General features: G+C 37.5%; 1 long non-coding RNA gene across 1 annotated transcript in view; it reads left to right on the top strand.

The window, feature by feature from the left end:
- The window catches only part of LOC131383484 (uncharacterized), a 30,649-nt gene extending 21,668 nt beyond the window's left edge, over positions 1-8,981 (top strand). Inside the window, exon 3 of the long non-coding RNA XR_009213537.1 lies at positions 8,880-8,981. This is a non-coding gene — a long non-coding RNA (uncharacterized LOC131383484). The remainder of the gene's footprint in view (positions 1-8,879) is intronic.
- Positions 8,982-13,613: the final 4,632 nt, after the last annotated feature.

Raw genomic sequence — 13,613 nt, 5'->3', positions numbered from 1 at the left:
TTTGAGACCAGAGATCCTTGGGGCAGGGGCTGATATCTATCCCCACCTCCAACTCCATGTATGGCACAGTGTCTCACACATGTTAAGGCTCGTTAAATATACGTTAAAAGAGTTAGTGGCATGAGTGCAGATTCTTTTTTCTTTTTTTGTGTGTGTTATCGAGGGTTTTCTTTCTCTTGTGGGTTTATATTTTCATATATTTTTCTAGAATAGAAAAAGATGCTGAAGATTTATTAATGTTATGAGCTTAAGAAAATGACAATTTCAGGCAATAATATTGCTGAAAGGCTTGAAGGTATTTAAAGGAAAAAGAAGTCAGCATTGTTTTTGAAAGCCCACAGAATCATGATTGCTGTCTGGAAAGGTATAACATGATCAACCTTATTCCAGGCAGCAGGAAGAGAAAGTTGAAAATAAATAATGTCAGGCTGGGCACAGTGGCTCACACCTGTAATCCCAGCACTTTGGGAGGCTGAGGTGGGTGGATCACTTGAGGTCAGGAGTTTGAGACCAGCCTGGCCAACATGGTGAAACCCTGTCTCTACTAACATACAAGAATTAGCTGAGTGTGGTGGCACACACCTGTAATCCCAGCTACTTGGGAGGCTGAAGCAGGAGAATCACTTGAACCTGGGAGGCAGAGGTTGGAGTGAGCCGAGATTGCGCCACTGCACTCCAGCGTGGGTGACACAGTGAGACTCCCTCTCAAAAAAATAAAATAAAATAAAATAAAAAATAAAAAAAAGAAAAAAGAAATAGTGTCTTTTAAACCTAGAATCCCCTTCCTTCTCCTGTTGGCCTTTCAGACCCACCTCCATGCAGCAAATCTTGGTAAGACTTCTGCACTGTTCTCTCCTATAATCATGTGGTTAGTGCCATTAACAGTGTGATTCTTCTATGTTGTGTTCTGATTTGTGATTTCTTCAAACATGCTCTAACTTCTAAGGGCAGGAGTTATAGTACCATTTCATAATCTCTTTTGTATCCCTAGCTTAGGAACATGCTCGTAAAGCTGAATGCTTTACAGTCTGTGGAGAAAGGCCATTTTTTCCATTAAAAATTTCAATTTATTGTGGGACAACACATTTGTAAAATGTAATAAAAATAAACAACTAGGAAAATAAGATAGACAATAATTCAAGCCCAGCGTTTTCATTAGAATCTGTAGGCATAAAATGGTTTTAATAAATGTCACCTCAACATGGGAAAACAGAAAAGAATTACAAATCTGACAATGATCCACAACTATTATAATCACTATTACACATAGCTTTTGGCTCTTCCAAAACTGTAGCTAAACAGAAATTACAAAGGAAATACTGATTTCCTGCATTAAAAGTCTATAAGACACACTTGGAATAAACATTGTGTACATCACTCTTCAAATTTCCACTATTTAAATAAACTTGCTTCTTGCTTATTAATTTGTTTAACTCGGATTGATGGCAGTGCTACTTGCAGAGGATAATGCATTTTTAAACTGTTTCTATGTTTTGTTTTAACAATACCCCTAGTAGAGAAATCAGTCTCACAGAGGTATGTTGATAGGAACAGAATAAATTTTGGAATAATTTCAGAAACACATAATTTTTGTTTGTTTTGTGTTTTTGAGACAGAGTCTCACTTTGTCACCCAAGCTGGAGTGCAGTGGCATGATCTCAGCTCACTGCAACCTCTGCCTCCTGGGTTCAAGGGATTCTCATACCTCAGCCTCCTGAGTAGCTGGAATCACAGGCGTGTGCCACCACGCCCAGCTAATTTTTGTATTTTTAGTAGAGGCGGGGTTTCACCTTGTTGGCCAGGTTGGTCTCGAACTTCTGACCTCAAGTGATCCACCCACCTTGGCCTCCCAAAGTGCTGGGATTACAGGTGTGAGCCACAGCCCCCGGCTGGAAACACAGAATATTTATTTAAAATTCTTATATATAACAAAACAAGTGATATCATATTTTCAAAATACATATTCAATCCATTGGTAGTCACTGCCAACAATTTATCCTGTCTATAATTTTTTTCCTTTTGATCAAAAAATGGATTTTGAGATAATGCGATATATTTTTTTCTGTGTCTGCCTGATTTCACCTATTGATCCATTTGTCTGTTCTTTCACCAATACCACGCTGTCTTCATTACTGTAGCTCTACTGTAAGTCTTGAAGTTGGATAGTGTCACTCCTCCAACTTGGTTCTTCTCTTTTGATATCATTTTTGCTAAAAAATTTCAAATATACAGATATAGAGAACAAAACGTTGGTTAGCAGGAGTGGCTGGGGGAGGAAATGGGAGATGTAGATGAGAGGATACAAAGTAGCAGATACGTAGGATGAACAAGTCTAGAGATCTAAGGTGCACTATGAGGATGGTAAGTAATACAATTGTAATGTATATGGAATTCGTGCGAAATGAATAGATTTTGCTTCTCTTGCCACAAAAACAAAAACAAAAAAACGGGTAACTGAGATGATGGGTTTGTTAATTTGCTTCACTACAGAGGCTTTTTTCTGTCTATATGTATCTCATAACATCATATTGTATATTTAAATATATACAATAACATTTATTTATGAAAAAGAAAAAAATGCATTCTAGAAAGATTAATTTTCAATTTTTGGACCTCTTCTGAATTTTATATTCCATCAAAAGAAATATACAATTCATACAGTGATTGGTAATAACTTATTGCAGATGTGGAATATCAAAATCACCAACCACTTTCTTGCTAGTTATTAAATGCTCTTTTTCTAAGCTTTTAATGTTTATTTTTGCCCTTTAATCTTACCTGCAGTTTTTCTTTGCATAGAGTTATTATAATCATTAAATTATTAAAGATGTCACACAAATAAGTGATTCTGGTCATAGGTACCTCTTTGAAAAGTTGAGATCAAACAGGCTTCTTGTCTTTTTTTTTTTTTAATTATACTTTAGGTTTTAGGGTACATGTGCACAATGTGCAGGTTTGTTACATATGTATCCATGTGCCATGTTGATTTCCTGCACCCGTTAACTCGTCATTTAGCATTAGGTATATCTCCTAGTGCTGTCCCTCCCCCCTCCCCCAACCCCACATCAGTCCCCGGAGTGTGATGTTCCCCTTCCTGTGTCCATGAGTTCTCATTGTTCAATTCCCACCTATGAGTGAGAACATGCGGTGTTTGGTTTTTTGTCCTTGCGATAGTTTACTGAGAATGATGTTTTCCAGTTTCATCCATGTCCCTACAAAGGACATGAACTCATCATTTTTTATGGCTGCATAGTATTCCATGGTGTATATGTGCCACATTTTCTTAATCCAGTCTATCATTGTTGGACATTTGGGTTGATTCCAACTCTTTGCTATTGTGAATGGTGCTGCAATAAACATACGTGTGCATGTGTCTTTATAGCAGCATGATTTATAGTCCTTTGGGTATACACCCAGTAATGGGATGGCTGGTTCAAATGGTATTTCCAGTTCTAGATCCCTGAGGAATCGCCACACTGACTTCCACAATGGTTGAACTAGTTTACAGTCCCACCAACAGTGTAAAAGTGTTCCTATTTCTCCACATCCTCTCCAGCACCTGTTGTTTCCTGATTTTTTAATGATGGCCATTCTAACTGGTGTGAGATGGTATCTCACTGTGGTTTTGATTTGCATTTCTCTGATGGCCAGTGATGATGAGCATTTCTTCATGTGTTTTTTGGCTGCATATGGTACTGGTACCACAACAGAGACATAGATCAATGGAACAGAACAGAGCCCTCAGAAATGATGCCGCATATCTACAACTATCTGATCTTTGACAAACCTGACAAAAACAAGAAATGGGGAAAGGATTCCCTATTTAATAAATGGTGCTGGGAAAACTGGCTAGCCATATGTAGAAAGCTGAAACTGGATCCCTTCCTTACACCTTATACAAAAACTAATTCAAGATGGATTAAAGACTTAAATGTTAGACCTAAAACCATTAAAATCCTACAAGAAAACCTAGGCAATACCATTCAGGACATAGGCGTGGGCAAGGACTTCATGTCTAAAACACCAAAAGCAGTGGCAACAAAAGCCAAAATTGACAAATGGGATCTCATTAAACTAAAGAGCTTCTGCACAGCAAAAGAAACTACCATCAGAGTGAATAGGCAACCTACAGAATGGGAGAAAATTTTTGCAACCTACTCATCTGACAAAGGGCTAATATCCAGAATCTACAATGAACTCAAACAAATTTACAAGAAAAAAATAAACAACTCCATCAAAAAGTGGGCAAAGGACATGAACAGACACTTCTCAAAAGAAGACATTTATGCAGCTTCTTGTCTTGATGAAACGCAAACAGTTCACTACCTATTTCAAATGTTTTCAGCAGAGCTTTTCCAGTGGAATAATTGGTTGTAAAGAATGTTTAAATTTTCTCAATTTTTAAATATATTTTATTGAGTTAGAGTTGACAAACCAACCTTAGCATATTACGTGTTGTAATGTGGTCCTATAGAGCATGACCAATATGAAGCTCATACCACATACAACTTGTTATATAAGCTGCATGCATGATGGTCTATACCTTGTTCAATGAGATGGAAGTCACTACATGCTACTACATACTCCTCTCCATACTTGGTCTCAGCCAAAATGCTGAGAAGCGATGCAAGCTTTATTCTCATTTTCTGTATTTATATTTTCATGAAATGGCAAGGAAGGAAGGAAGGAAGGAAGCATCTAGCATTGGTCTGTGGTCAATGGTTTGGGTAACACCGACCCGTCAACCATTGTGACTCCATGTTTGCCAGACAGGCTCTATCTGGCAGCTAGAGGTACAGGGAGTCAGGTCTAGTCTTCTGGGAAGGGGAATGGTGAGAGCTAGGTCACTCAGGCTGAAAGGGTCAGTAAAGGAACCGAGGCCTAGTGATATAAACAGGGTCAGAATAAAGATAAGAAGAGGAGAGTTAGCATGCTTAGGGCTCCTGGAAAAATGTATAGAAATAAATTCTAAACCTCAGTCACTGGTGGGTAGAGAATGGTAGTACATTCAATATCAGGATTGATTTAGACATAATATCATGTGCCATTTAATGGATACTGTTTGGCTTTGCATAAACCTTTATTTAATTCTTCCAACAATGCCATAATAGATTTAACTGCCATTTTACACACAGGAAACTAAGTCATAGCATGGTGAGCAATATGATTAAGGTCATGTAGTTAGAAAGTGGTAGAGAGTCTGTCCAGGTGTGTCTGAGTCCAAACTCTTTACTTTTTCTACTAAAGCAGGGCACCTTCAGCGACTGGGAGCCTGACTGAGTCTCTAGGTAAACTTGAGCCAATCAGGGAGAGTGGAGTGAGACAGAGGCAGAGTGCACTCATGTATTAATGACTGGGGCTTCCACAGCATCGCTTTTCAAAAGGCTTGAAACTCACATGTGTGCAGTATCTGAGCCTCAGTAGTGACCTCAAGTGGCGAGTGTGGTACTGTACAGAGGAGCAATTGTGACATGATGGTGACAGATTTCACCACCAGGTGTCCTTCATGGTTAATCTTTGCTTAAAAAAAAATTCTTTCTTGTTTTGAACAGTTATTCTTTTATTCTCCTTTTTCTGATACAACAAGATGTTGACTCAGAACCTTGGAAAGGCAAGGAGACATATCTCTCTGCTTCTTTCCTAACACTGTGCAACCTCAGAAAATGACAAGTGGTTGGAAATCTTACAACAATACTTGTATGGTATGCCCATTTGGGTCAAGTATTTTGAATCTAGAGAAAGTATTTATCTACTAAAGACCTTGAATTTCACTAGTTATGGATTAATTGGTTCTGTGACTCTAGTTTAAATTAGAAATCTATAAAAGAATAGAGCACATTTTGAAATTCACCAAATACTTACTGTAGGCACTATTCTAGGCTCTAATAAGTGAATATGGTAGAAAATGCTTATCACATTCCTAGCTTCTGTATCCTTTAGGTACTCTGTTTAGTACTATTCTATCTGCAAGTTTCAATTGGGTGTACAAGCCAGGTTTGTCTGATGATAGACTCCTATCATCAGAGTCTTCCAAGTTCATGGATGGTCCAAAGATCTGGCATAAATTTAAGGTGGAAGGGTAAAGGCTACAGACATTGTTAGATTCTTATATCTTGTTCATGCTAGGGTTTAAGGTGTCTCTAAAATATTAATGCCTTTAATTTCACAGATAAGAATCCATTTCTAATAATGCTATGTCATAAGCCACTCATATTTTTAAAAATTGGACATGTATTATTCTAATTAGAAAAGGGTCTGATATCAATACCACTGATTGCCTCTGAAGAATGGAATTTGTGATTAGAGTGCCAGTTAATCATCACCATTCCTAATTAAAGTGGAAGCAACATAGGTTTCTATTATAGCTTAATGCAACTAAAAAGCAATCAATACTACACCATCTACATTGAAGTATGTGAACTACAGATATTGTAACACTAGTCCTTACCCTCAGATGTTCAGATTCAATGGACCTCAAACAGGATCCAGAATTCTGCTTTTTAACATTCATGACCAATTGAAGGAAGGCCTCCCTCTGTGTTTTGAGAATCACTGGATTATTCTGGTAGAAGAACTATAGGAGGCTAGAAGAAAATGAAAGGTTATAGCTAAGCCAACTATATACCCATTCAACGGACTACTCAAAAACAAAAAGTAATAAACTATTGATACAGGAACTGAAGGATCTCAAGGGCATTGTGTTAAGTGAAAAAAGGCCGACCTGAAAAGATTACATTCTCTGTGATTTCATCTATAGAATATTCTTAAGATGTCAGAGTATATGATGATGAACAGACCAGTGGTTGCCAGGGATTAGGGATGGGGTTGGACTGTAAGGGGGTGACACAAGGGAGTTTCTTTTTGGTGATGGAAACGATCTATACTCACAAGTGTTTGGCGGATGGTGGAATTGTTCTAAAATCCAATTATGGTAGTGGTTACAAAAATCTCTACATTTGATGAATAAACTATATACACACACAAAGCATAGTGAGTGCATTTAAAAACTAGTGACATTCAAATAAGTTCTGAGGTTCAGTCAGTGGTGTTATACAAATGTCAGTTTCCTGGTTTAGGCAGTTATACTATGGTTATATACATTGTGCACATGAGGGAAGCTGGCAGAAGTGTACCTAGGAGCTCCTTGTAGTATTTTAGCAGCTTGCATGTGAATGTAACATTATTTCAAAATAAAAAGTAAAAAATACTCAACAATAACAAGCCTATGTCGAAGTTGCCAAGGTAGTAAGGATTAAAGATAGGTCTAAAAAGACAAACAGGGAAGGTAAAACCCATGGAGGTTAAGAATATGATAGGATCTAATACAGAACAGATGCCTGTTCTCTCTCTTCCTATTTGTGATCTCAGGCAAATTAGTTAACGTCTGTGTGCCTTAGGCAACTTGTCTTTGAATTCGAGAAATAACAGTATCTATGCCAAAGGGTTATTATGAAGCTGAAGTGAGATATGTGTACAGAACACTTTTATTTATGTTTGATACATAGGGAGGACTCCAAAACATGTCGTTGTTTTGTTAGCAATATGGAGAAAGAATCATCAAGACTTAGGTTAAAGTAAATGTGGGCAACAGAGGCAAGTGAAGGATTCTGGAGGAGAGGACAGAATCGTCGCGGGTACACTTGGTGCAGGTAGCTGTTTGGAGAAGGAGAGTTGCCTTTTGTGTGGAATACACAAATGGGGCTCACCTGTTGGCTTTTGGGGACAAGGTATTAGCAAAATATAGAAAAGAGAATTAGCTAAAAATAGAGAATTGCACTACCTCCTCCTTCTCAAAACATCCAAGCCAACAGAATAAAAGCTGAAGTGCTTAGAGCTGATTTCTGGAATACTGACAAATGAAAAATTGTATATATTTATGGTGTACAACCTGCTGTTTTGATATATGTACACCTTGTGGAATGATTAAATCCAGCTAATTAACACATCCATCACCACACATACTTATCATTTGAAGGAAAGTAAAGTTGTGTAGAAGATAAGGCACATATTTACTTTTGTTCTAATTTGAGTGCTTTACAGAAGTAGTGCTGCTAGTGGAAATTGTGTTGATGGTTTCACTAAGTTCTTAAAGAACAAAGTCTAACATAGTTATTTAAAGAGAATTGAATGAGCAGGGACTGGGGATGCTGAGGTGAGTAAAAATGGTTATTACCTTCAAGAAGCTTATATCCTAATGATAGAGTCAGAGCCAGTGAAATACACAGTTATTATGAAATCCAATCAGGCCATGAGAGGAGAATTTACAGTGGTTGGTGAGGAAAGGCTTTGCAGAAGAGGTCATCCTTGAACTTGCCTTTGAGCAAGTCTTTCTCTGAGTTGGGAGGGTCTGTGGGGTCTCTGGGGCTAAGAAGCAATCTTTGGTTTAAAAGTAGCAGCATGATAATTTAATTTTGGCCAATACGGGGGCTAACTGTGGTCTCGTCATACTCACTCATAGACTCTTCCTCAGATCTGGAAATTCCCATGCATTGGAAAGGGTGAGAGTCCTGGTCCCATATTTAATGGTCACCTTTCATAGTATCCCCTGGAGTTGAGAGGATAGGGTGAAGAAATGGAGTTCCTCCATCCTCATATTAGGGAACAGAGGAGAGGGTGTTTGGGGAACGCAGGACTGGCCAGCCCTGATCTCCATCATCAGATGCACACCCTGTTCACTTCCTCTGCCCGTCATGAGTTTCTGCTTTCTGGAGTAGAAGGTGAAGGAGGTGCAGTCTGGGCCTAGCCTCTTGGGGGCCAAGTTTGCTCCTCCTTGATCCTTCTCTGATTTTACTGGATACCTCCAAACACACCTTAGCTTTTGCATTATTAATGGAAGGTCCTGTTGGTGGGTACTGTCATAAAATGTTTTTGTTTTTCAGAAAAGCAAAGTGAAAGATCTGTAAACAATGATGTTTGCCAAGTGTTGGAAGGTAGAATATTTCAGAATGAAGTGCCATCATCTAAGTGTGAAGAACATAGAGCTAAACAAAGAAGCTACCTCTTAGAGGTGTTCTATTCCAGGCCTCTGCTTTCCATCTGAGAGTGAATATTCAAATCTAAACTATTTTATTAATATTATTCTTTAAATATCTCTGCCAGAATTTCCATCAAAAGTCAGTCATGTATCTGAGTAGTTCATTGAATCTATCACATAATTGTTGTTAAGATGTGCCATTATTTTATACAACACCAAGAAAGAAAATTCAGCCACTTAACCTATGATACTGTAAGATCTCAAAGATGTTAAACAGTGGAAAAAAGTAAAGAATTAATGTAATATGTTATGTCTTTAGATGGAAGATAGACAGATTTTCTCTTTTAGTCCTAAGACAGTAGGAGAAATAATGAATATTTTATAATTAGGCTGAAGTTTGAATTCCAGTTCCTTTATTGTGTGCCCTTGGGAAGTGATGTTTCTTTTTTTTTTTTTTTTTTTTGAGACAGAGTCTCGCTCTGTCGCCCAGGCTGGAGTGCAGTGGCGCAATCTCGGCTCACTGCAAGCTCCACCTCCCAGGTCCACGCCATTCTCCTGCCTCAGCCTCTCCGAGTAGCTGGGACTACAGGCGCCCGCCACCACGCCCGGCTAATTTTTTGTATTTTTAGTAGAGACGGGGTTTCACCGTGGTCTCGATCTCCTGACCTCATGATCCGCCCGCCTCGGCCTCCCAAAGTGCTGGGATTACAAGCGTGAGCCACCGCGCCCGGCCTGTGATATTTCTTTAAACTCTATTTCTTCCTCTGTAAAATGGGATTATACCCATCTTTGCTGGGTTGAGGTGAGGAATAAATGATTTACTGGATGTAATGCTTCTACCCTAATCCCTGTCCCATGGTATACATTTAAAAGAAAATTAGTTTTCCTTCTCCTTATTTTAAACCAATATAGTTCTCATATTAATTTAAATCAAGTTCCTCCTGTTTCAGTCCTCTAAAGCATAGGCATAGTTCTAAATTGAGATGCCTCATAAGGAGGAGTCTTAGTCATAGTAGAGCATTGCCCTTTCTCACCATCTCTGTCTCCTTACTTTGTCCTCCTTTCTTTCTTGCTGGTTAAAATGTAGACTTCAATGATTAATTCCCTGTATTGCTTTGCACATAGACACAAACATTCCTTGCTTATTGAATAGTCATACATGAACACCAAAAGGAGCAACTCTCATTTTCACCTATTATGGAAAGTGCTTTCTTCCTAGATAATGCTGTAGAATGTTGTTAAATATTGCCTCTCTAATTTCTCTAAGATTTTAATCATACCCTCTTTAACTCATTGGATCTCTTCTGTCACCAACTGCCTTGTTTATTAAATTATCTCCTCAGAAGACTTCTTTTAATTCATTTCTTCAGTTTAAAACTTTTGTGCATCAAAGGATACTATAAATAAAATGCAAATACAATCCACAGAAGGGGAGAAATATTTGCAAATCATATATCTGATAAGGGTTTAGGATTTAGAATACAGAAAGCAAGCTTACACCTCAACAATAAAAAGATAATCCAATTAAAATTTGGCAAAGGATTTGCATATATATTTCTCCAAAGAAAATACACATATGGCCAATCAGTATGTGCATGACAGGCATCTGAAAAGATATTCAATGTTATTAGACACTAGCGAAATGCAAATCACCCCAAGGAGATAGTACTTCACATTCACAAAGATGGCTATCATCAAAAAGAAAGTAACAAGTGTTGGTGAGGGTTTAGAGAATTAGAGCCCTCATAATTTGCTGGTGGGGACGTAAAATGGTGTGGTTGCATTGAAAAGTTGCTTTGCAATTCCTCAAAAAGCTAAATATAAAGTTACCGTATGACCTAGCAAGTCGACTACTAGGTATATACCCAAGAGAATTGAAAATATATGCTCACACAGAAACTTATATACAAATGTTCATAGCCATAATAACCAAACAGTGGGAACAACTCAAATGTCTATTAACTGATGAATGGATAAAGAAAATGTGGTATATGCATACACTGAAACATTATTCATTCATCAGAAAGAATGAAGTACATGCCACGACATGGATGAACCTTGAAAACATCATGTTAAGTGCAAAAATCCAGATAGAAAAGGCCATATATGTGTGTTACTCCATTCATATGAAATGTCCAGAATAGACAAATTCATATAAATGGAAAGTAGATTAGTGGTTGCCAGAGACTGGGGGAAGGAGAAAACGGGGAGTGACTGCTAATGAGTCTAGGTTTCATTTCGGGATGGTGAAAATATTCTAGAATTATATAGTGGTGATGGTTGTACAACTTCCTAATGTATTTAAAAACAACTTAAAGGGGTAATTTTTCAAATTTTATGAATACCTAATAGTTGTACATGTTTATGGCATATATGTGATATTTTAGTACAAGCATACAATGTGTAATGATTAAATCTGGGTAATTAGGATATCCATCATCTTAAATATTTATAATTTCTTTATTTTGGGAATGTTCCAAATCTACTCTTCCAGCTATTTTGTATATACAATAAATTATTAGCTCTAGTCACCCTACTGAACACTAGCACTTATTTCTTCTACATAACTATATTTTTGTACCCACTGACCAGCTCCTCTTTATCCCTCCCTCCTCATTACCCTTCCCAGCCTCTGTTAACCACCATTCTATTTACTATCTCCATGAGATCATTTTTTTAGCACCCCCATATTTGTGAGAACATGTGACATTTGTCTTTCTGTGTATGGCTTATACCGTTTAACATAATGTCCTCCAGTTCCATCCATATTGTAGCAAATGGCATGATTTCATTAATTTTTATGGTGAAATAATATTCCTATATATATTACGTATATCCCATTTTCTTTATCCATCCATTCATGGACACTTGAGTTGATAATATATCTTGGTTATTGTGGATAGTGCTGCAATAAACATGACAGTGCAGGTCTCTTTTCAATATTCTGATTTCCTTTCTTTTGGATATATACCAGCAGTCAGATTGCTGGATTAAAGCTTTCGACAACAAAGAAAATAATCAATAAAATAAAATAAAATAAAGAGACCTACAACATGGGAGAAAGTATTTGCAAACCATTCAACTTAACCGAAATGTATAAGGAACTCAAACAACTCAATACAAAAAAAATCTGATTTAAAATGGGCAAAATAGACATTTCTCAAAAGAAGGAATACAAATGGCAACAGGCATATGAAAAAATTTTCAACATCACTAGTCATCTGAGAAATGCAAATCAAAACTGCAGTGAGATATCATCTCACCCCAGTTAAAATAGCTGTTATCAAAGAAAGAAACTAAATGCTGGAGAGGATGTGGAGAGCAGGAAACACTTGCTCACTGTTGGTGGGAATGAAAATGGGTACAGCCACCATGGAAAACCGTATGGGAGCTTCTTCAAAAACCTCCTTCAAAAATTAAAAGAGTAAATTTTATGGTGTGTGAAACAAATCTCAATACAAATAATTTTACAAGATAACCAGTGATATAAGTCAGCCCAGAAGAGCTAAATAATGGTATAATGTCCTGGTGTGTAGGACAAAATAATTGCTCAATGATATAGCACAGGTGGGAGCTCAATAAAATTGGAGTATTAAAAGAAAACCTCGTGGAGTAGGAAGGATTTGAGATGAATCTTAGAGAATAGGTAGAACTTAGTAAGAGAGAAAAAAGAGAGGAATATTCCATGTAGGGGAACATTATCTAAACAGGATGAAAACAGAAACATTCTATTTGTGTTCAGGAGCAATAATTGAATAACCGGGCTGGACTGTGGCTAAATTAGGGTGTAATGAGAAGGCAGCAGAGAAAAGTTAAAACAATACTATGCAGGATCTTAAATGTCCATGGCATCTGGACCTTACTTGGTAAGCACTGGAGAATCATTCAAGATGTCTAAGTAGGGATGTAACAATTCCAATTAATCATTTATAAAATAAGTGAAACAGCAGGAGCAAACGAGAAACTAGACCTAAACTGAAGACTAGAAAGAAGAGGAGAGTTGGATTTTAGGGACATTTTAGAGTAGACAAAACTTAAAGTACCTGAGGAACTTCATTAGATACAAAGGGTGAAAAAGGAAGAAATCAAATACATCTCTCAGCTGTGAGTATGGATGATAGGGGAGGATTAGAATGGAGAGAGACAGGAAGCTGAAAAGGAGGTACATGGGAATTGGACTGTGGGCTCAGACTGGACCAGCTCTATAGTTTTACACTGCAGATAGGAGATCATTATGAAATAATTTGCAAATACCCGGACATGCAGGCTTGGAAATCAGATGAGTAAATAGGATTGAAAATGCAATTACATGAATTAGTTACCTAAAATTGATAGACTGAGTTATGGGAATGGATGAGAGTTTTGGGGGGAAGGTGACACTTGTGAGGAATGTGCACATTTGGTTGTCAGAAAAAATGAAACTAGTGAAGATGGAATTGTGTATGTCTAAGAAAGTAGGAGAGAGAGTTAAGAGTGTCCCATCTTGGAAGCTAACGAAGGGCATGTGTCTCAAAAGGCAAGGAAGCAAAAGGGCAGTGTTGCTAAATCTCACAGAATGAGAATTGAGAAGAATCCACTAGATTCAACAGTTAAGAAGTCATTGGCAGCATTTGGGGAAACAATTTTAAAAAAGTATTAG

This window comes from Hylobates moloch, unplaced genomic scaffold (genome assembly GCF_009828535.3).
Source record: "Hylobates moloch isolate HMO894 unplaced genomic scaffold, HMol_V3 SCAFFOLD_5, whole genome shotgun sequence".
NCBI classification, from domain to species: domain Eukaryota; kingdom Metazoa; phylum Chordata; class Mammalia; order Primates; family Hylobatidae; genus Hylobates; species Hylobates moloch.
The sequence above is the reverse complement of the archived record's forward strand: the minus strand, read 5'-3'. Positions and strand labels throughout refer to the sequence as shown.